The sequence below is a fragment of the Kogia breviceps genome, chromosome 17, assembly GCF_026419965.1.
Source record: "Kogia breviceps isolate mKogBre1 chromosome 17, mKogBre1 haplotype 1, whole genome shotgun sequence".
NCBI classification, from domain to species: Eukaryota; Metazoa; Chordata; class Mammalia; order Artiodactyla; family Physeteridae; genus Kogia; species Kogia breviceps.
Genome location: NC_081326.1, coordinates 68,491,475 through 68,514,240, shown reverse-complemented (window position 1 = coordinate 68,514,240; position 22,766 = coordinate 68,491,475).

Sequence of the window (22,766 nt, the reverse complement as noted above, 5' to 3'; positions counted from 1 at the left end):
ATTCCTGAATTGAATATCGGCTATTGTTTCCTTACATCTCCAGTCTCCCGATTCTTGCCTGCCCTTGCTGCAGGGCCCTGGGACAATTGCAACTCAGGAAGTGAGTCAGCCGGTGGTTTCCCTGCATCTTGAGAACCTGGTGAAATTGCCTCCAGCCCCTCAACCCCAATGCCCTGGCCTCTCCAACACTGAGCCTCTCTCAGAGATTGTCTCCTAGGGACTTCCTGGCGGTCCAGCGGTTAGGACTCCACACATCCCCTGCAGGGGGCACGGGTTCAATCCCTGGTCGGGGAATCCCGCACGCTGTGCAGAGAGGCCAAAAAAACATTCCTTTTAATTTAAAAAAATGAGATTGTCTCCTAGTTCCGGGGTGATTGCAGTCTCCAGCTCCACGCCCCATCTCAGCTCCAGCGCCCTCCAGTGTTGGGTCTGCTCCACTAAATCTACTCAGAACTTTAAAAAATTTCCACCCAACGCTGCCGAGCTATGACAGAGCATACCCATTCCCACCTTCTCCCAGGCCCTCTCACCCTCCCCCGCCTCTCCTCTTCACCTCCCAACCCACCAGGGAATTCTCATTCTTCTGCCTCTGGAATCTGACCTACTCCCTCCCACCGTGCCTACTCTCAAGCCTCTTGTAGACCATCAAAGAGAAATCCTAACTAATGAAAGTTTCTTAACCTGGTTACACACTATTTCTTATTACTATTACTGCTATAATTGCTGCCACTACCCCCTTCCACTGCTTGTTTGAGGGCAGAAGAGGTCACAGAGCCCAGGAACCAGGCCACCTGGGTTCAAATCCTGGTTCTGCCACATGGTGACCTGGGACAGTGATTTAACCCATCTGAACGCCTCCATCGTAAAATAGGGACAATAACAGAACCTACCTCCTAGGGTTGCTGTAAGGATTAATTGAGTCGATCTATGTTAAGTCATTAAAATAGTTTCTGGAACATTCTGTAGCATTAATTATAAAAGTATCATTCAGAGTCAGAGAGATGAGCATTTTGTGACCTCAGACAGATCGCATAACATCTCCAACCTCCAATTTTTTCATCTATAAAATAGGAATAATTGGGCTTCCCTGGTGGCGCAGTGGTTGAGAGCCCGCCTGCCGATGCAGGGGACGCGGGTTCATGCCCCGGTCCGGGAAGATCCCACGTGCCGCGGAGCGGCTGGGCCCGTGAGCCGTGGCCGCTGAGCCTGCGCATCCGGAGCCTGTGCTCCGCAACGGGAGAGGCCACAACAGTGAGAGGCCCACGTACGCAATATATATATATATATGAATAATTGATGCCTACCTTTCAAGTTGCAGTAAGAATTAATGTGAAAATATACGTAAAGTAGGGTTGGGCACGTAGAAGGTACTCACCAAACTGTATTTTTCCCCCTAGTTTTAAAATTTTCTGTTTTGTTAAATGTCTATCTATGAAAAATTTTGCCTGTGTTGAGCCACAGAAAACACTCTGACATCATTTCCATGAATTACATTTTCAGTGGAATAGACAAGCAGTACTACTCACCTTTGATTCCAGACTAACCTCTGATTTGTGTCCTTTTGCTTTACTTTTCTTTTGTAGCTTCTCAAGCGAAAAACAGCAATTTGATATTACTTAGTTCCAGCCTTTCCAAGTGTGCAGGACTCAGTGTGGGTGGAGTGATTTTCATTCTCATCTGATGTAACGGAGACTATTAGATGCAGGCGAGGTTTCGACTGTGCTTGCAGCCATTTTTCTCTCACTGACGCTTTCCTCGAAGCTCCCACACCTCAGTACTGACATTTAAGGGCATGAGATGAGAGTTAAGACCCAGCTGCACGTCGTCCTAGTGTGACGCACCGCTTATACCCTGAGTCGTAGCGCTCTAATCTGTAAAGTGGGGATAATAGTAGCTACCTCAGAGTGTATGATGGAGATTAAATGTGATAGTGTGCTTAGGATAATGCTTAGCACCATGTTTGGAATTATTTTGACGATGATGATGATGGCGGTGGTGACGACGGTGATGAGGGACTTTACCTGGAGTCCATAACCACCAAAGGCAAAGGCTTCTTCTACCTTCTAGGCATCTTCACAAGCACGCTCTACAGTTCTCCCATTTTAAAAACCTGTGTGTTGGGGTGTAAAGTCGGACTCCTACTGAAAAGTGAGAAAATCCCTCATTATAAGCTTCACAAGCAAAAGTTAAAAATAACCTTGCCAGTCAGGTACAGGAATGCCTCCACAGAGAATCCCAAACCCTCTTTTCCCAAAATATTGATAGAAGCTGCATCCAGGGTGGAGGGCTGGCCCCTGGTCAGCAGTCAAGCAGGGTGCATAGTGGCTGTACTGGTTTCCTAGGGCAGGTATAACACAGAAGGACAAGTGGGGTAGCTTAAGATAACAGAGACTTTTAACTTCTCACAGTTCTGGAGGCCAAGTCCAAAACCAAGGTGTTTGCAGGGTTGCACTTCCTCTGAAGGCTGTCGGGAAGGATCCTTCCTAGTGTCTGGTGGTCGACTTGTTGAAGTAACACTCCAATATCTGCCTCCGTCTTTAAATGGCCTTCTCCCTGTGTGTGTCTCTGTGTCACTGTTCTTTTTATAAGACACATAAGTCATGCTGGATTTAGAGCCCACCCTAATCCACTATGATCCCATCTTAACTAATCACATCTGCAAAGAAGAAACCTATTTCCAAATAAGGTTGTATTCTGAGGTTCGGGTGGGAATTTCTTTTTAAGTTTTATTTTATTGTAGTAAGAACACTCATGTCTACCCTCTTAATAAGTTTTTAAGCGTGCAATCCATTATTGTTGACTGTTGGTGCCGTGTAGTACAGCAAGTCCCTAGAGCTTGTTCATCTTCTTAACTGAAATTCTAAGTCCACTGATTAGTAACTACCCATTTTCTTCTCCCCTCAGTCCCTGGAAACCACCATTCCACTTTTTAATTCTAGAAATTTGACTATTTTAGATATCTCTTATAATTGGAATCACACAGCACTTGTCTTTCCATGGCTGACCTGTGTCACTTAGCATAATGTCCTCAAGGTTCACCCATGTTGTCGCATATTGCAGAGGTTTCTTTTTCTTTCACACTGAAATGTGTTCCATTGAATGTATATACCACATTTTTTTTTTTGTGTGTGTGTGGTATGCGGGCCTCTCACTGTTGTGGCCTCTCCCGTTGCGGAGCACAGGCTCCGGACGTGCAGGCCCAGCGGCCATGGCTCACGGGCTCAGTTGCTCCGCGGCATGTGGGATCTTCCTGGACCAGGGCACGAACCCGTGTCTCCTGCATCGGCAGGCGGATTCTCAACCACTGCGCCACCAGGGAAGCCCCCACATTTTATTTATCCTGCAAAGCTGAGAACTTTGAAAACGTACACCCTAAACAAAAGAGTAGATTTATAAAATCCACCCATTGGCTTAGATAGCTCCACACTCACACACACACACACACACACACACACAGCACAGCACAAATTGTCCTGGCATCTAGATGAATGTTTGATGGACGGGGTAGGTACCTGATGGTGTAGGGAAACTTCTTTCCCTGGGTTTCATGTTTCCATGTGGAGGGGTTTCCTTTAGTGTAACTCTATTGTCCTCTCCTGATCCCTCATTTTTCCATATGAGGAAGAGCACCTTCCTTGTCTGAGAGTTTGGGAAATAAATTGGGCATGTGTTGATTGCTTCAGTATTTTCCCTTTTCATTTTTTTTTTTTCAAGTCTTTTGGGATCTACCATGCCAGAGAAAGCACGCATTTCCTTTTGCTTGTTCTTACTGTAAGTTTTATAGAGGCAGGGCCTGCTGTATTTATGACTGGATGGTAAGCTTTTCTAATATATTTATTGTTCCTACTTACAAATTATTGGGTAATTTTATTCCTTATATATTTTGGCTGCGGCATGTGGGATCTTAGTTCACTGACCAGGGATCAAACCCACGCCCCCTACAGTGGAAGCGCGGAGTCTTAACTACTGGACCACCAAGAAAGTCCTGCTATTATTAATTACTGGGCCTCCTCAAACCCTAAGATGAGCCTGCCCATCCTCAAGTTTGGGGTTTCAGCAACACAAAACCCTATAAATTAAAACATGAGTCCAGACAGATCTTCCTGAGAAGCCTGATAGAAATAAATAGAAAACCACCACATAGGAATGTCTTGCCATACCCGGTCTCCAGGATACAGAAAGATAATGTCCCACTGAAGATGAATTCACAAGCCAAACAGATGATGATGATGGTTAGAACAGAACTAACATTTTTGAACAAGTTATATAAGTGCCAGCCTCTTTCTAATTATTTTAAACATAACATTAATGCAATTTTACTTTTGAGGAAAGTCAGGTGTAAAGCATTTATATAACTATTCAAGATCACTCAGCCAACAAAGTTAAGATTCAAACCCATGTATTCTAGCCTCAGAGTATATACATAATCCTTTGCTAAGCTTCTTCTCCATATAACAGGCAGACAAACCATGAGCAATGCCAGAAAACAAGGCATATTGGTTTACAACACCAAGCATTTCAAATAATAGAAACATAAAATTGAGAGTATATGTGTTGAATGATTATAGACATAAAAGAAGAAATTGGAAACATAAGAAAAGAACACTGTGAAATAAAGAACCAACACATAGAACTACCATAAATGAACAAAACAGTAATTGAGATTGAAAACCCAATGGACAATTTAAACAATAAATTAAATACAACCAATTCCTTAGAGAGAACCAGGTAATAAAATATAGAACAGAGGAAAATACCCACAGTTCAGCAGAAAGAACAAAAGAGATGGAAACTAAATAGATGGTAAGGATCCAACATGTATCTATGATTAACTTCACAAGAAGAGGAAGAGACAAAATGGGGAGAGGCCAGATATGATGATATCTGAGAATTTTCCAGAATTTTAGAAAAACATGAATGCGCATGTCAAGAATGAGTTATGTATAGGATAAATAGAAGTAAATCCAAATCTAGACATCTTAGTGCAAAATGAAGGAAACCAAAGAGAAAGAGGAGTTCTTGGAAACAATCAGGAAGAACAAAAAAGATTAGCTAAGAAAGAACATATATCAGACCAGCAATAGCTTCTCCAACAACAGCATTAGAAACCAATAAACAATAAAAGTATACCATCAACGTTTTGAGGGCAAATAACTCTCAGCCTAAACTTCTGTACCCACTTAAACTTGCAGTCAAGAGTAAGAGTGTACAGGACTTCCCTGGTGGCGCAGTGGTTAAGAATCCGCTTGCCAATGCAGGGGACATGTGTTCGAGCCCTGGTCCGGGAGGATCCCACATGCCATGGAGCAGCTAAGCCCGAGTGCCACAACTACTGAAGCCTGTGTGCCAAGAGCCTGTGCTCCACAACAAACAGAAGCTACTGCAATGACAAGCCCACGCACCGCAACAAAGAGCAGCCCCCGCTCACCACAACTAGAGAAAGCCCGCGTGCGGCAACAAAGACCCAATGCAGCCAAAGATAAAAAATAAATTAATTAAATTAAATTTTAAAAAAGAATAAGAGTGCATCAAGTAGTTGTAAGACAAAATTTGAGAGAGGATACTGAAGAATACTGAAGGATGTACTTCATGAAGAAGGCAACTAAACCCAGAAGGAACATACATGCTGCAAAGGAGAATGGTGAGTTTTAAAAGGGATAAATGTGTGGGTAAACTTAAACAATATGAATCAACTAGAAAACAATGATTTAATCAATTTCAGAGTATTAAAACAAGGGACAACTAACAGTCTAAAAGGAAACATGTAAAATTAAAGATAAATTATAGGAAGAGTTAAAGAAGTCTAAGGTTCTTACATGATTCCAAAGGAGGGAATGAGAGCCGCAGATGGTCATAAACTGTGCTAAAGTCTACTCAAAAAAATGAAAACGTTATACTGGAAAAAAGCAAAGTACCACAATGACTTCACTTAAAGTAAACTCGGTGTTTTTGTAGAATCAAAATAATCTCCATCCAGGAACAGGGCATCTAAACAAAGAAAGCCACATCTGAGAAAACCATCAGGGGTCAAAATGTGTCTAATATTACTGAAGGCTAATGTCAGACATCATGGAATATCACTTTAGAATTGGCTATCAGCCTCCTGTGTTCCAGGGCAGTGTCTAGATCGTGCTGCCATAAGAAAAACGCCGAAATTTCAAAGACTTCCCACTTCTCACTCTAGCAATAAAGTAATTTTCCATTTGCAAAGGAAAAGTACGTTGATCACGGATGTCTGAATGAGAGAGTTGTGCCATGTGACCACGGGAATCCAGGAACCACGTTTGATCTATGGCCATGGCACAGTGAGGCTTCCTCTCCAGCCACTCTATCCAGAGCTGTCCAACTTTACAATGTCCAGTCTCGTGAAGCAAGCACTGTGCCTCCAGTCTCTGTGCAAGCAGCACACAGTGGGTTCACGTTGTGTAGCTGTCAGGCTCGAGGCAGATAAAATCATTTTGATTTTGAACTTCTAACCAGTTGTGGACCCAGCTTGCTCCCTGCTGGGGCCTCTGCAAGCACAGAATAAAACCAAGGGATGTGAACAAAGAGGTAACAAGAGAGAAGCAGAATCTCAGATGACAGAGTGAAATGGGTATTTGTGGCTTTCTCGGGAACTTCCTTCTCCCTTAAAATTGGAGTCAGAGAACCAAGGATCGTAAATGGCCAGGCTTTTTTAAAAGAACAATAAGAACAAAGCACCTTTTAAAACTTATTTTTCTGCCCACAGTGTTCTGTGGATGATTTCTGGGAAAGGCCAACAGTTTCTTCCAAGGCATTCAGAGCATCTGGTCGGATGTGGTACAGTAGTTCAGTTTGTCTTCCTAGAAGAGGCCAAATCATCATACGGAAATATGCAGACTGGATGCATCTGGAACAGATCCCAGACTGAGCCTAGAATCCCAATAAGGCTGCACCTTTTGCTTCATTTATAACCTTCCCTAGAGTCATCTTACAGGCTATATAAGTACTAGTATTCCTCTCCTTTTATTAGGTGGTCTGACCCTGCCAAAAGTCAGTACTTCTTCATCTTTGGGGAATATAGTTGATGCAACCCAAACTGCCCTTTTCTCTCCCTCCATTCAACAGTTACCTGGCATTTGACTTCCTGTCTCCCAGGTCTGCACGGTTTTTATTTTTACTAGATAGCTATATTCTCTCTTGTCAATAGCTAGGAGGATTCAGTATGCACTACCTATACATCATGCATCTAATGTATTTGACATTTGTGGAGTTAGTCTCAGCATCCTGGAAGGAGTATCCATGAGAGAAGAAGAGGAAGTCCAGCTCAAGTCCAGGTTCTGTCCCTCCCGGCAACAGGGACTTGAGTATCTGTTAGACTCTCAGGCCTGGATCTTCCTCTGCAGAATGGCGATCATATACGCCCTATCTCCCTCGCAAGTCTGCTGGGAGGACAAAATCAAATTGAGGTAAAACCATATCCAACACCTGGCCCAAAATGCCTGCAACGGAGTGTGCGCTTAGGAAATATTTGACTTGATGTTGCAGCTGTTCTTTTAAAGCACTGTGCAAATTTAAAGTACTGTTAATGATAGGATGAGAACGTTTCCGTGCTCCCACAGAATATGCACGTGCCCTGAGAAAGCAGGGAACCTGGCTTCTTTGTTTCATCACAGCCCATGTTCACACATTCATCATCTTTCACCTAGATTACTGAAATAGCTGCTGAACTATTTTTTTCTTTTTAATTTTTTTTTTCCAATTTATCCTCCACAGTCAACCAAATGAATCTATGTCTATTTTCTAAAGAAAAGCTGTCATGTTCCCTCATTGCATAGAGAGGATAGACAAAGTCTTTGGCGTGTCCTATAAGGTTCTCCATGATTTTGAACTTACCTCCCAGCCTGGTCTCTTGCCATTACTGAACCTCACATCCTAGGGTCCATCCACCTTGAGGTTCATCTTTTTTTTTTTTTTTTTTTTTTTGGTGGTACGCGGGCATCACTGTTGTGGCCTCTCCCGTTGCGGAGCACAGGCTCCGGACGTGCAGGCTCAGCGGCCATGGCTCACGGGCCCAGCCGCTGCGCGGCACGTGGGATCCTCCCGGACCGGGGCACGAACCCGCGTCCCCTGCATCGGCAGGCGGACTCTCAACCACTGCGCCACCAGGGAAGCCCCATGTGCTCATCTTTACAAAGACAGTTGGCTCTATTCACCAGGTTGTTGTATAAGCCAGTGAGAGTTTCCTTTCATGAGACCAAATCACTTATAACAAGGTTCATTATCATTACCACAATAGGAAATTGTAAAAGGACTGTTGAGTGCAGTGCAATGCAGTGTGGTGTAGGATTTTTTTTCCCACTGCAACAGGAAACATGATACTATTTTTTAACGTAGTAATGCTGGCAGTAGAGGAAAATTCATTAAACATTCTTATCAAATACAATTATGATAAGAAAATACAAAGTAGTGTGGATGGTATTAAATACTAAACTCGTGTGAAATCCATGTAAAGTCCCATCAGACTTCTAATAGGCAACTTGAACTTGCTTCTCTGGTGATAACTTTTATTTCATAGTGGATTTTATGCTTGAATTGGCCACACACAATTTCTGATTGGTACTTTTTAATGAGGCTCTTTTCAAAGTTTTAATAGTTTCCACAACTAAAAACTGTCTCTGTATGAGTAGGTGATAATAAAATGTAAAACCATTTCACAACCATTCAAAATTTGCAACAGCTGAAATTAAATTTACAGAATCCAAAAGATCTTTCTCTTCTTTCATTGACAAAAGTATGGAGGAAATTTCCTGCAGTAACGAGAATAGATTTCAAATGCAATCAAACATTTTCATACAGAGTATCTCAAAGCAAAGCACAAGTTCTCTTTGAATGATGGTTAGGACGATTATCTCCTACAGCTGGTTTGGTCTAAAAGAGTGTAAAAGAACTATCACTAAAAGAACACATCAACAGCAAATTGAACAGGAGTATCCAATATTTGTGAAAACAGAGACTCTGGGCTTGTCCCTGGAGCTGTGGTTTCCAGACTTTGCAGAAGCCACCTCTCAGCTTTCCTTTCCTCTTACGTGGGCTGCAAGCTGTGCTTCTAGGGCACCTGGAAAGTAAACTTGACCTTCAACTCTGCCAATGTCTGGTCCACAAAAGGCAGAGAAGTGCTCCCCTGGCTTTGTTTCACATTTAACAGAACAAGGAGAAGCGTGTGTTGCTTATTCCGGTCAGTGTCAGCTGTGACCCCCTTGGCCTCAGTCATCAGCCTCCATTGTCCAAAAGCTCCCACGAGTCTGCAAAGCCAATTATCACAGGATCCTGGCACCCACAGAGATGAGTATGACAAAGGTGCCCCAGGAACCCACTCCATTCAAACCACGTTCTAGAAAATTCTAGTTAAAGGAGCCTCTTCCACCCTCCATATGAGGAAGACAAGAGTATGTGTGTGTGAAAGACTTGTAAACCCAGCATTACCACATCAGACATGTTGTCATCCCAAAGGGACAGTAATCAATTCAAATAAACACACCCTGGTGCTTCCCCAAATGGTCCTATCTGTTATGCAGTGGAATACAGCTTTATCTTCTAAGCCCATGTAAGAAATGTGGGCATTTTAATTAGCGGGGACAAAACCGAGCTTTTAAATCTAAAAGTAAATGTGAGTCACCAGAGCATTATATATGTAGGTTGAAAATAATGATTAAAGATACAGTTGCATCCAAAAAACACCTCAGAAACAGATTAGTAAAAATAAAGCTCCTCCATATTCCATCACTCTCAGCAGGTAACAAAGAGTTCAACATAATTCAACTGAGGGTTTTTGTTTGGTTAAGCAATTGCCACCAAGTGGAAATTATGCTTCATTGCAAATCCCATCAGTAATGTCCCTTCAAAGTGACTAAATATTTATTTGATGGGGAGAAACCTCCTCTTTCTTTCTTTTTTATTTTTAATTTTCTGCACAGGAAAAAAAAACTTTAGAATAGGACTCAGAAGAACTTTAATTCCTAATAACACCTCAGTTATCTTACATGTGACCTTAGAAATGTCACTTAAAATCTGTGACTCGGTTTTCCATCTATAAACCAAATACAGGAGCTGAAATTTTATGTGAGGGCACAAAATGCTAAAATTCTGGAATTTTATCTTTCTTTCCTCATTTTGCTTAATCGATTAGGACTGTTTTACTCAGGAACTGAGTGTTTTCCCAAACATAAAATGTCATTCAGATTATCATTGAAAGTCAAGAAAATAAAATAATGATGTAAAAAGATGCAAGCTTTAGGTAATAAAAGCAGGGATGTGGCGTTGTTTATCTTTGCATCCCAGGGATGTTTAGCACGTATTCGGAGCTCAGTAGATATTTGATGAAGTCAAAGGATCCCTGCTAAATACCTAAACTTCCTTGATTGTTTTGGGGAGCATTTTTATCTTTATGCTTGTTTATTTTGTTTTTGTTTTTGGAAAAGAACTTCTTTGCTTGAGCTCCTCAGAACTAAAGCTGGGTGGCATACAGGAATCATCAGAATTTTTTTTTCTTAGTTCATGGCAGCTTCACCCTAACCCTCAGTGTAGTGTACAGGCCTGTCCTCCCAGGCTGTGCCCTTGAAACAGTGATTCAACGGACCATTCATCCCTTTCAGAAACAGGAGTTAGGCATCAGGTACCTATGTTCAAGGCAAGGGATATGGCGGTAAATAAAATGAACAACAGTCCAGTCTTCATAGAGTTGATAGTCTAACGGAGAAAGACATTGAGAATACATTTAAGCAGGTGACAAAGAAAATTTTCAGTAGTAATAAGTGTTATGAAGAAAAAATATAACTGGAGTAAGAAGGATGGGGAAAGTGGAGTGACTGGGCATCTTATGATGGCATCTTATGATGCCCAGTCATATGACATCTTAGGAGATGTCATATGGCAAAATAAAGGCAGTCAGTGAAAGATCTGGGGGCCCAGAGACCAGCCAGAGGTGAAGCAAGCACAAAAGCCTTAACACAGGAAGATAATTTGGAGAGTTCAAGAAGCAGTGTAGGTCATTGTGGCCGCATCGTTCTGGGTAAGAGGGAAAGTGCGATGAGGAGTTGTAAAGCTCAGAGAATACTATTCACGTCTCAACTGGTCGCTTACTAGTTGTGTGCGATCAAAACATTTCATTTGCTCTCTGGAACTTATTCATCTTCTAACTCTAAGTTTGTAGTGCACAGCATGGTGATTATAGTCAACAAGACTGTATTATATGCTTCAAAGTTGCTGAGAGACTAGATCTTAAATGTCCTCACCACAAGAAAGAAATGATAATTATGGGGTGTGATAGAGGTGTTAGCGAACCCTAGGGTGGTAATCATATTGCAATATATAAGTGTACCCAATCAACACATTGTATATCTTAAACTTACACGATGTTCAATGTCAAGTAAATAAAAGAATAACATAATAGATTCTGAGAGTGAAAGATGAAAAAAAAAATCTCATTGGACCTCTTTAAACCCAAGTTTATCTCTGTGTATTAGGGGTGATAATAATTGCCTCATGGACCTGCTTATGGGTCGCCAAATGAAAGTCAAAACTCCCTAACACAGCACTCCAGGTGGTCTTGACCTTAGGTCTAGCTGCCTCGATAGCTTCATTTCAGCCTTTTCCCCTTCATTCACCCTTGACCCAAATACAATGTGTCCTTGCAGTTCCCTGAATGTGATTTTCCATTTGTTCACATCTACCTCTATCTAAAATACCCTCCACCTCCTTCTTGTCTTAATTCACTTTAATTTGCTTATCAGAACCTGGCTCAAGCCATTCTTCTTTCCCCTCCAATAACACACAGAGCACCACTGACCTATAGTTACTAATTTACTGATTTGTCTCTCCCTCTCTAGTGTACACGCCTTAAGGAGACAAATATATTTGCACACCACATTCCCGCATAACCTGGAACAAATAGGTGCTCAGTGAATGTTGATTGGGTAATCCCCACGTCACCCGGGGTCCACTTGATGCTGAAAATCTGGACCCACCCCATTCCCACTGTGAAGTTCAAATTCCCAGTTTTAGTCAGGTTAGGCTGGGTTATTCCATAACAACAAACTTTCCTAAATCTCAACGGCTTAACACAAATAAGAATTCTCTCTTACTCATGTGATATGTTCAACCCAGATCAGCAAGGGAACCTGCTCATTATACTTCACAGAACTGAAGAGGACAGAGGCTTCTTCTAAACACCTGATTCCTTGGTCATCGCCACAGAGAGAAGTGAACTCTTTCTTCTCTGAAAGGATTTGGCTAGAGGATTCTCAAAGGCCCATTTTCTGATTTCTCATAAAGTGCTTGGTTTCCAGTTTGACCAGAATTTCTATGAGAGCAGCTCCTTTAAATATATTTCAAAAGTTAAGTGGAATGGGGCAAAAAGCCTGCATGTGTACTCACAGACACACACACACACATGCATACTTGCAACACACATGTGCACATGGGAGGACACACACAACAATCAACAACTGTTTCTGAAATGTCACAAGAGCTTAAAGTCCTACAGTCATCACTGTCACCCACCAGGTTTCAGAATAGAAGTGATTTCCATGGTGTTCAGCTATCTGGGCTGTCATATTGCCTCAGGGTTAGGATTCAGGGCCTTATCCATGTAGGAGTTTTTTCACCTCCACCTAAAATAAAATCTAATTCCACCAGTAGATAGTGATACTGGGCCAGTCACTTAATTTTTCTGAAATTCAGTTTGAAACTAGTAATCAAAGCATCAAGACCGTAACAACAATAGCAGCAGCAGCTTACATCCACTGAGCATCTATTTGCATGTATTATCTTACTCAGCTCCTACTCTTACACACACACACACACACACACACACACACAAACCTATTAACTAGTGTTATTATCCTATTTTGCAGAAAAGGCAGCTAAAGCACAGAGAAGAGAAATTAAGTAATGTGCCTAAGGGCCGCAATTAAGCCAAGTTGAGCCCAGGTCGAACTCCAGAGCTGCGGCTCTTAATTCTAATTTCATACATCAGTGAAAGAGGACAACAGTGCCAAGAATCAATATGTGTGAGTGCATTAAATGGGAATATGTTCACAGAAAGTTAGTAAAAGGGAAAGAGGAATTCCCCAAGATTGTTATAAACATTTGAAGATGGGAATCACATTGCATTCATCTGAGTGTTCCTCGGCATACAGTAGATACTAAATAAATGCTTGATGTATGCAGTAAACACCAATTCAGGTGATTCACTTGCCATATCCCAGTAGCCACATGGGGTACTACGGGACCCTGCCTACTTGACCAAAGATGGTACTGTTGAGGTAGAAGAACTTGAGTAGGCTGTCAGTCAATCATTTCTCTTTTCTGGGAATAAGAAAGCTGAAAGGAAGATTCCAGAAACTGAGGGGCCTTGGAGCTGAGTTATACCAATGACTGTGATGTGGAAAGAAGATCAATGAAACCTGTTGCCGAAGCCCTCGGAGACTTCCTGGGCTTTATCCTTTCCAAGTTCCACTGTTCGTCTCTTCCTTTTACACAGTGAGTCCCCTCAGTTTGCCACATGAAATCCCACCCTCCCCACTTTTATTGGCTTAAACTATCTGGAGGAATTTTCTATAGTTTGCAGCCAAAAGAACTGTAACTCATACAATTAATTGATATTTACATGGAAGGGTATTATGGACTAAATGTTTGTGTCCCCCCAAGATTCATATGCTGAAGCCCTAACCCCCAATGTGGTGGTATTAGTAGTTGGAAACTTTGGGAGGCAACTAGACCATAAAGGTGGAGCCCTCGTGAATGGGATTAGTGCCCTTATAAGCAGAGATAAGAGAGATGATATCTCTCTCTGCCATGTAAAGACACAGCAAGAAGGTGGTCATCTGTAAGCCAGGATCCAACCATGTTGTCACCCAGATCTCAGACATCCCAGTCTTCAGAACTGTGAGAGAAAAAAAAATGTTTTTAAGCAACCCAGACTATGCTACTTTTTTTGTTTGTTTGTTTTTGTTTTTTGCGGTACGCGGGCCTCTCACTGACGTGGCCTCTCCCGTTGCGGAGCACAGGCTCCGGACGCGCCGGCTCAGCGGCCACAGCTCACGGGCCCAGCCGCTCCGCGGCATGTGGGATCTTCCCGGACCGGGGCACGAACCCGCGTCCCCTGCATCGGCAGGCGGATCCCCAACCACTGCGCCACCAGGGAAGCCCTATGCTATTTTTTTTATAGCAGTCCAAACTCACTAAGACAGAAGGATATGAATAGCTATGAGAAACTTAGGGGGTAAAAAGATACTTATTAGAGTGGGATGGGAAGGAGAAGGAGAGAAGTGAAATAACCAGCCTATAGCAGTGTTCCTTGGTCCTTAAATTTTAGAGTGCATAAGAATTCTCTTATGCACTGAGGCCAGTTACTACAGCCAGTGGGTTTTTGTAAATAAAGTTTTATTGAAACACAGCCATACCATTCGTTGACAATTTACCTGCCGTCTATGACTACGCTCATGCTATAAATGCAGAGGTGTGTAGGTGTGACAGAGCCCATACGGCCAGCAAAGACTAGAATATTTGCCATCTTGGCCTTTATAGAAAAACTTTGCCAACTCCTGATCTAAAGCTTAGTGAAAAATGTGCCTTCCTGCCCCTAAGCCCCACAGATTCGGATTCTGTAGGTTTGAGATGACCCTCTGGATTGCCTTTTAACAAACACCCCAGGTGGTCTGCAGGGTACAATTTCAGATATGGTGGTGTAGACGTGAAAATACAAACATGCTATGGCATCAAGGCTCTTCCTGACTGTGACCCTGCATCATCTCCCACCTCCTCAGCCTTGAACCCTACCACCGCCTGCCACTCAGGGTCTGCTCACTGTACAGCCTGGTCCCGCTGTGCCTTTGACCGTGTTGTTGCCTCTGCCCACAAGTCCACCCCCACCTCGTCCACTTGGCTGAACTGTCTGACCCTTCCAACCTCGACTCAGGTGTCGCCTGCTCTGGGAAGCCTTGTCTGACAGCCCTCAATCCATCCTGGACTGCCTTGTCACCTTAGTCAGTGCCCGTGGTGACTCCACTCCCTACAAGTCACCTCCTGCCATCTTGTATCTAACATCTTCTCCAGCTGTTATTTTTCTCCCCAAATATAGACACATACCTCTCCCTTAATTTCTCCGAAGAACAATTAAGACTGTAAGGGTTAACAAAACTCTATTGAAAATCAGGTATGACAGAAGGGAGTTAAAACTGATTTAAAAAAAAAAAGAAAGCTTTGAATCTAAGTCTTACCCCACAGCCTGACATAGAACAGGAGCCCATGACCTGCTGAACGGATGAATGAGTGTGTCCCGGTGCCCCTTGAATCCATGGCCCCTTCTTTCTCAACTTCGCAGCAGTGTTCCTTGGCCCAAGCTTCCCTTCATCAAGTCTTGGTCTTCAAACCCCTTTTTCCCCAAGGGAAATCATTTATTTCCCCAGCCAGACCAGAATAATCTACAAATATTTAACCTCACTTTATTACACGGAACCACTTGACTCTCCTGAGCTCCCCACTCCAGAATAGGTAGGAATTTGTTTTATTTTTCAGACAAACGGTGCTTTTAAAGTATTTTTCTTAATAAGACACAGAGAAAGAGACAGAAGAAGGAGGGGAAGGAGAGAAGGGAAAGAGAAAGAAAGAAAGAAAGAAAGAAAGAAAGAAAGAAAGAAAGAAAGAAAGAAAGAAAGAAAGAAAGAAAGAAAGAAAGAAAGAAAGAAAGAAAGAAAGAAAGAAAGAAAGAAAGAAAGGAAGGAAGGAAGGAAGGAAGGGAGAGAGAAAGAAAGAAAGAAAGAGAGAGGGAGAAAGAAAGAAAGAAAAGAAAGAAAGAAAGAAAGAAAGAAAGAAAGAAAGAAAGAAAGGAAGGAAGGAAGGAAGGAAGGAAGGAAGGAAGGAAGGAAGGAAGGAAGGAAGGAAGGAAGGGAGAGAGAAAGAAAGAAAGAAAGAGAGAAAGAGAAAGAAAGAAAAAGAGAGAAAGAGAAAGAGAGAAAGAAAGAAAGAAAGAAAGGGAGAGAAAGGAAGGAACAGAGGAAGGAAGGAAGGGAGGAAAGGAGAGAGGGAAGAAAGAAGGAAAGGAAGGAGGGGAGGGAAGGAAAAAGAAAGAAAAACGATTTTTAGAAAATAGAGAGAAAGGAAGAAGGATGAGGAGAAGGAGGGAAGAGGTAGGGGGAGGGGAGAGAGGGATAGAGAGAGATTAGTCTTTCTCCAAAAGATGAAGTCTGGCAAAAAGCTGCTGGCAGCTTCATAAGACCACTGTGACCTGTCGCAGACTGAACGCTTCCCTGTGCCAGGATTTCACAGTGTCCCATTTGTACCTTTAAGATATATTTTTGGATACATGTTACTGTATTATCATCCCTAATTTGCAAATAAGGAGAGAGGATAAGTTACATGGTCAAGAGCACAGAGCTGCCTAAGAGAAGTCAGGATTTGAAATCAGATCTGACTTCCAGACTGCGTGTATCCCTCTCAGATGGATTACAGTCCTGTAATGAGTAAACATGGGCCCCAGTCCTGATGGGACATCCCTTTAATCTCCCTGCAGCTCACCTCTGAAATGAAAGGATGTAAGGTGAGTCTCTACTATGCTTTCCCATAAGTCAATGGCTTTATTATCACCAAGACATACTGTATTTCTTAGAACGTAAGACACCATTAATTCTAAGACACTCCATTACTTCTTGCATCACTAAAAAAGAAAAAAATTGCTGGTAATTAAACTATAAAGCAATGCTTCTTACCACTTAGAATTTTAAATATGTACTTATTGAAAGAGCATTTAAACAGCTAAGTATAGATTTTAACAGATATCACACTTGAAGATACATATGTACACACACACATATATATGTGTGTGTATATATATATATATATATATATATATATATATATATATATATATATATGAAAATGTAAGGGACATTAATTGGGAAATATATTCCTAAAACTGGTACCGTTCCTAAAGTGGTACCATTGTGAGCAACTTTTCAACTCAGAGTCATCAGTGTTCTATGCCATCAAGAGCATTGGTGTTGCATCATTTCGTTTCTTAAAAAGGTCTTCTATTGTCTCCTGGATGTTCTTCCAAGCTGCTTACCTTCATTCTTCAAGCTTCAATTCAGGCACTTTCTGGATTTTACCAGATGATGTCAACAGAAGATTTTGTAGACAGCCTACCTCACGGAGCGATGACGTCAAAGGGTAGAATTGTGGTCCTTTGTCAGTTTGAGGGCCCGGGACCAATGGCCCTCCTATGTTGGGACCCCCCACACTCAGGACCACCTCTCCACTCCAAGTTACCTCACCATGGGAGACTCTCAGATAAATCTGGGTGCGGTGAGGCCTTAAGTTCTGAGCACATGGAGAACGCATAACCAAATCCTGCCTTCCAGCCATCAGCCTCTCCAGAAGCTGAAGCCAAAGAGAGAAGCTTTATTTGTGATGCTCTCCTTCGGGGTTACATAGCCACAATGTCTAGACACAATTTATTGGCAACCCCCCTGGGGTCTGTAAGGAGTACACTCAAGTCTAATTCATCAATCTAATAGCGTGCATGGTCATTAAAGAGTAACCACAGCTTTAAGGCAGACAAAAGGGCACCAGATGTCACCTTTGATCGTAATTGGGGCTCTTTGTCTCACCCTTCCCTGTTCTTTCCTTTCCTTACCTGGCTGGTCCCAGACCTCACTCATTTTCTATCACCTCCCTGTGTCTTTCCTCCTGTGATTTAGTGGCAAGCACAGAACTTCCAAGCTTCTGCTGATACTCAGTCCCTTTCCTGAATCCTCTAGATCAGTGGTCTTCCACAGTCCAGATCTGAGTGGGACAGTTCTTCTGGATGCATGCAAATGCATTCAAACACCTTCCTGAGAAAATAGCACTAAGCCTGATAGAGAGTAGGTGCTCTAAACATCTGGTCTCATTTTTCCTGGAAAATGAGAAGAAGGTGCCCCAGTTAGAACCCAGTGAAACATTCTCAGTGCACTAGGCTCTCCTCTCCTAATGTTGAGGTTTGTTCTCCTGCAGCTCATGAAAAACATAGATTTTTCTCCTAACCTGGCTATCTCTGCTTCTATTGCTTATGTCAGAATCATTAGCCAGGAAGTTACCAGAAGTGGGTCATTTTTCACTCATTTGTTCAAAAATTGTTTGCTAAGCTTCTGCTACATGCCATGAACTGGGGAGAGAGTGGAGAGTAAGGCAGAGACTGGTCCTTGCCTTCAAAGAGCTTTCATTCTAGTCAGAGAAGGCAAAAAACAAGCACACAGACAACTAACTATGATCGTTGCCGATGGTAAGGTGTCCTATGTGGGAAGTAAACAGATATTTAGGGTTGCAAAATTCTGGGAGCAAGTAGCTTAAGTGAAATGGTCAAGGACCACTCTTCTGAGGAAGTGACTTCTGAGTGAGGCCAGAATGAGGCAGGCAAGCAATGATCCAGAAAACCCTCTTAACACAGGGGCCACCAAGCACTGGTGAAGAGCAGCTTGTCCTCTTTGCCTTTCCTTCTTAGCTAGTAATTGAGTTTCAGCACCTATTTGTCTTTCAAATCCTGGTGCAAATGTCTTCTCCTGGTATCTCCACAATTTATGACCGTTTGTCCATCAAGGAATGAATGAATGAATGAATGAATGAATGAATTGCAAGAAGTGCAAAATACTCCAAGTACAACAGGAATCTATTGAACAAGTTTAAACTAAGTGTTACTATCTCATTTATATGATGCTCCCTACCCCAAGTCACTCATGACCTTATGAAAATAAAAATGATCACTGGAACCAATACAAGACTTCTCCTTCCTGTATCTTATGAATTAAATATAAAGAAATGCTTTTCTGTCATTCTGAGTAGTGTACAACTGAAGGCTGTATTCTTTGTTTTTATGCTTTTGTTTTGGTTTTAGTTTTAAGAAACGTATGGTTTACTGGGGCCCTCAGATAGTGTATCAATTATCTATTGCTGCATAACAAATAACCCCCAAACTTAGGGACTTAAAACAATAAACACTTATTATCTCAGAGTTTACGTGGATCACAAATGTAAGAGCAACTTAACTGGGTGATTCTGGCTTAGGGTGTCTCATGAGAGCTGGAACGGCATCATCTGAAGGCTTGCCTCAGGCTGGAATGTTCACTTCCAAGGTGGTTGTCTCAAATGGCTGCTGGAAGAGGCAACAGTTCCTCGCTCACTGTTGATAGGAGACCTTAGCTTCTCCCCACATGGGCTTCTTTATCGGGCTCCCTGAGTGTCCTCACAACAGCAGACAAGGCAAGAGAGGGCAAGACAGAATGATCTAGCCTTAGGAAAGACATACCACCCTTCACACTTTCTGTGAAGTTCAAATAACATAATTCCAAGACTTTGATAAGGTACTTTTCTGAAATTTTATCAATTTTTTTTCCTGTTCTTAATTTCAGAGGAAGAATTTGGATGCAGAAGAAAGCCTTTGTATAGAGTAGCAAGATATAATTATCCTTATGATTCTATTCTACTCTTTTATTAATTGATTCTTTAAATGCTAATCATGACCCACAAAAGTGATTTCACAACCCACGATTTGGTTGGAAGCCACAGTGCAAAAAACCACTGATCAGGAGGAGGGGTGAGTCTCATCCATTTTATATAAGTGGATCATATGCCGAGATATGAATTTATGAGATTTGCTTTTGTGCACTCCCTTTATCCCTTTCCTTCACGCAAGCCTTCTACAAATCACTTCCAGAAAGGATGAAGAGAAAACAAAAGTAGTCTTTCCATCTTTTGTTTTTATAAAAAAATAATTCCCAAAGAGAACAGGAAAAGTCAGATGGGCTTGGAAGTAACATAAAGCAAGGATTCGCACCAGGCTAAAGGAGATACTCCCACACTGGGTCAGAAGCAGAGAAAGGAAGAGACAGAAAGACAGAGAGACTGATAGAAACACAGAGAGAGAGAGAGAGCTATTGCGTGCTAAATAATGGCTTCCCAGGGGTGTCCTAGAGAGGACCCAGCACCCTAAAGAGGAGTGGCAACGTGTTATGTCAAGCACATGGGCCCGTAAGCAGACCCGTGAAGGCTCTCCTGTCTTCGTTCAAAGGAAGCAATGCAGATGCTGCTGGTCTCATAGGGACCGTGTGATATGGACAGAAGACTGACTGCCTCAGTGGTGACCTTTATGAATAGACAGCCAAAGACCAGAGGGCATGCATCTTTATGGATGCATACCCTCCTCCCTGACCCCGACCCCCCCCCCCACCACACACATACCTGGGTACTACATAAGGGCCTGGAACTATGGCATCTTCCTGGGAGATAGGAGGGTACAGATGAAAGCCTCAAGAAGGATGCAAGTTAAATGTCTCACAGACTGGGTGAAAACAGAAATACATTGATTTTTGAAAGGTTAGGAGATATGTTTCTTTCACACTTAATCAATGGATTGGGATTCATATACACAACTACATAAATGCATATAGATTTACTTATGTTATCTATAAACTTTTAGCCTAAATATTCTACATAGGTCCCAAAGATCTCCAGGAGGGTATGGGTAATGGAGTGAAATATTTTAAAAAATAAGAAGTTTCTGGTATTAAAATAAGAATCAGGTAGATTTTTAAAAGAGAGAGAGAATAGGGGAAAATGATCTGCTTTTTTTCCCACTGTCTGATCATTTTGCCCTAAGACTTCTTAAGTGTATCAAATTAAAAAGCAGGTATTAAACCACGGCCAAAAGAAGGTTTGGTGATGGGGGTGAACTAGCTGGAAACCCTCTTACTTTTTGTTTTGTTACTACTTCTTTTAGGTCACTTCTTAACAGTTTCTCCAATGAGCTGTACGTGTGTGTGTTCTTATTATCATTTCAGTAAGTGAAGGCTTCATAAGTGGTATCACAGTAAACTCACACTCCAGTTATACCAGAGACAAGGGAATCATCTTTTAAGAAGAAAACAGTGTTTAAGTCTGTCTCCCTTGAAGATTTCTTCCTTTGATTTACCTAACTGATGAATTCCGCATATAAATATGTTGTCTCAGAATTGCTTTCCCACTGATGAGACTGTCTTCTTTCAGGCACCAGAATCCAATTTAAACTAGTTCCCGTGAAGATCCACAACGTATACAAAATTTTCCCTCTCTTACATTTTACAATGCAAAGAAAATACATGACAGGAGTAAAACAGACATTTCATTTTTTCTACTGTATATTGTGCTGCATTCCAGATGAAGTGTGAGTGCAAAGGTTTTCATTCGTAGACCATTTCCATGTATAAGCCTTATTTACTTTAGACATTGACTTTCCCTGGAGTTCCTTCAAAGCAGTCAATGCCTTTGATACTTGGTAAGAGCAGTGCTTCCAGGCAAGACAGGCATATCCTTTTCAACGCCCCCGCTCCCCCCGCAGCTTTGTTGAGGTATAATTGAAAAAAAAAATTGTATATATTTAAGATGTACAACTTGATATTTTGATATACAATATGAGTTTATCACAATCAAGTAATTAACATATGCATCACCACATATAGTTACCATTTTCCATTTTTTTCCTTTGTGTGTGTGTATGAAAGAGAGAGGGAGAGAGAGAGAGAGAGAGAGAGAGAGAGGACATGTAAGATCTATCTTCTTAGAAAATTTCATGTACTTTTCCTTTAAGGACTTCCAGCTTTGGAAGCTGCCTTGTCATAAACACCCTCCTTCCCTTTGGAAACAGGATCTCTCTGGTTTCAGGTCCCCTTCCTGAACTGAGTCCATCTTTTCTTTTACATGTGAATATTTTATATGTCTTCAGTGAGTGTCAGGGTTTCTATGGGTATTTTGCAAAGGCCAGAGCTCTTATAAAATTTAAATTCATGTAATAAAAGAGTTAGCCTAGAAAGTCAAAGAGGCTTTTGAGAGAAACAAACTTCCCTTCTTAAACATATCTACTATAAGTGTGGCCAACGGGATGCAGCAACATCATAAAACAAATATGGGATTTTCCAATGGGCCAAGAGGATGTTTTGCCACTTCTACCCTCAGCCAAATGAAGTAGAGTGCAACGATTAATTATTTTGCTTAAATCCAATATGTGAAAAATCGGCTTTTCCACAAACTAGAAATAATGTCAATGGCTTGAACTGAGCAAAACCTAACAGACCCTCTAACCAAACAAGAATTGCTTCTGCTACCTCACCCATTTGGAGTCATCCTACCAGACTTCTCAAAGCCCAAACATCTTTGAAGTCTCTTATTTAATTTGCATTTGGAAAGTCAAAATATATTTCACATGTTCTTGTCTATCAGTCCTATTTAGTTGAAATGTGTTGACTGCCTGTGGTAGCATTTTTACTGAGCACATGGAAGCCAGATTTATACAATTTAAATTTAATTGCTGGAATTTTGCTGTCGATGAGATCCTGGGCCAGTTCCTGAACCACATGTAGCCTCAGTGCCCTTGTCAGAAAAATGGGAATAATAAAAGATAGAGCAGGCTCTAACTCAGAGAACTGATGGGATGATTAAATGAAATGGTTGTAAAGATGGTTGTAAAGGGAAAAGTATGCCATCAATTATTGCTAATCTTATTATTATCTCTATGTACACTATAGTTGCTAGAAGCTAAGGGATATGGACCCAAGGAAAATCAGTTTTCCCCTTCAATGAGCTCACCACTTCATGGGGAGAGGTGAGAGAAAAATGGGTAAGCCAGTGGGGTAGAGCCAGTGCCTGTAGTAAGAGCCATACTGGAGGAACCAGAACAGACTTTTGAACAACAGAAAAGGAAACCATTAATTCTCACTGGGAATATCAGGAAAGCCTTC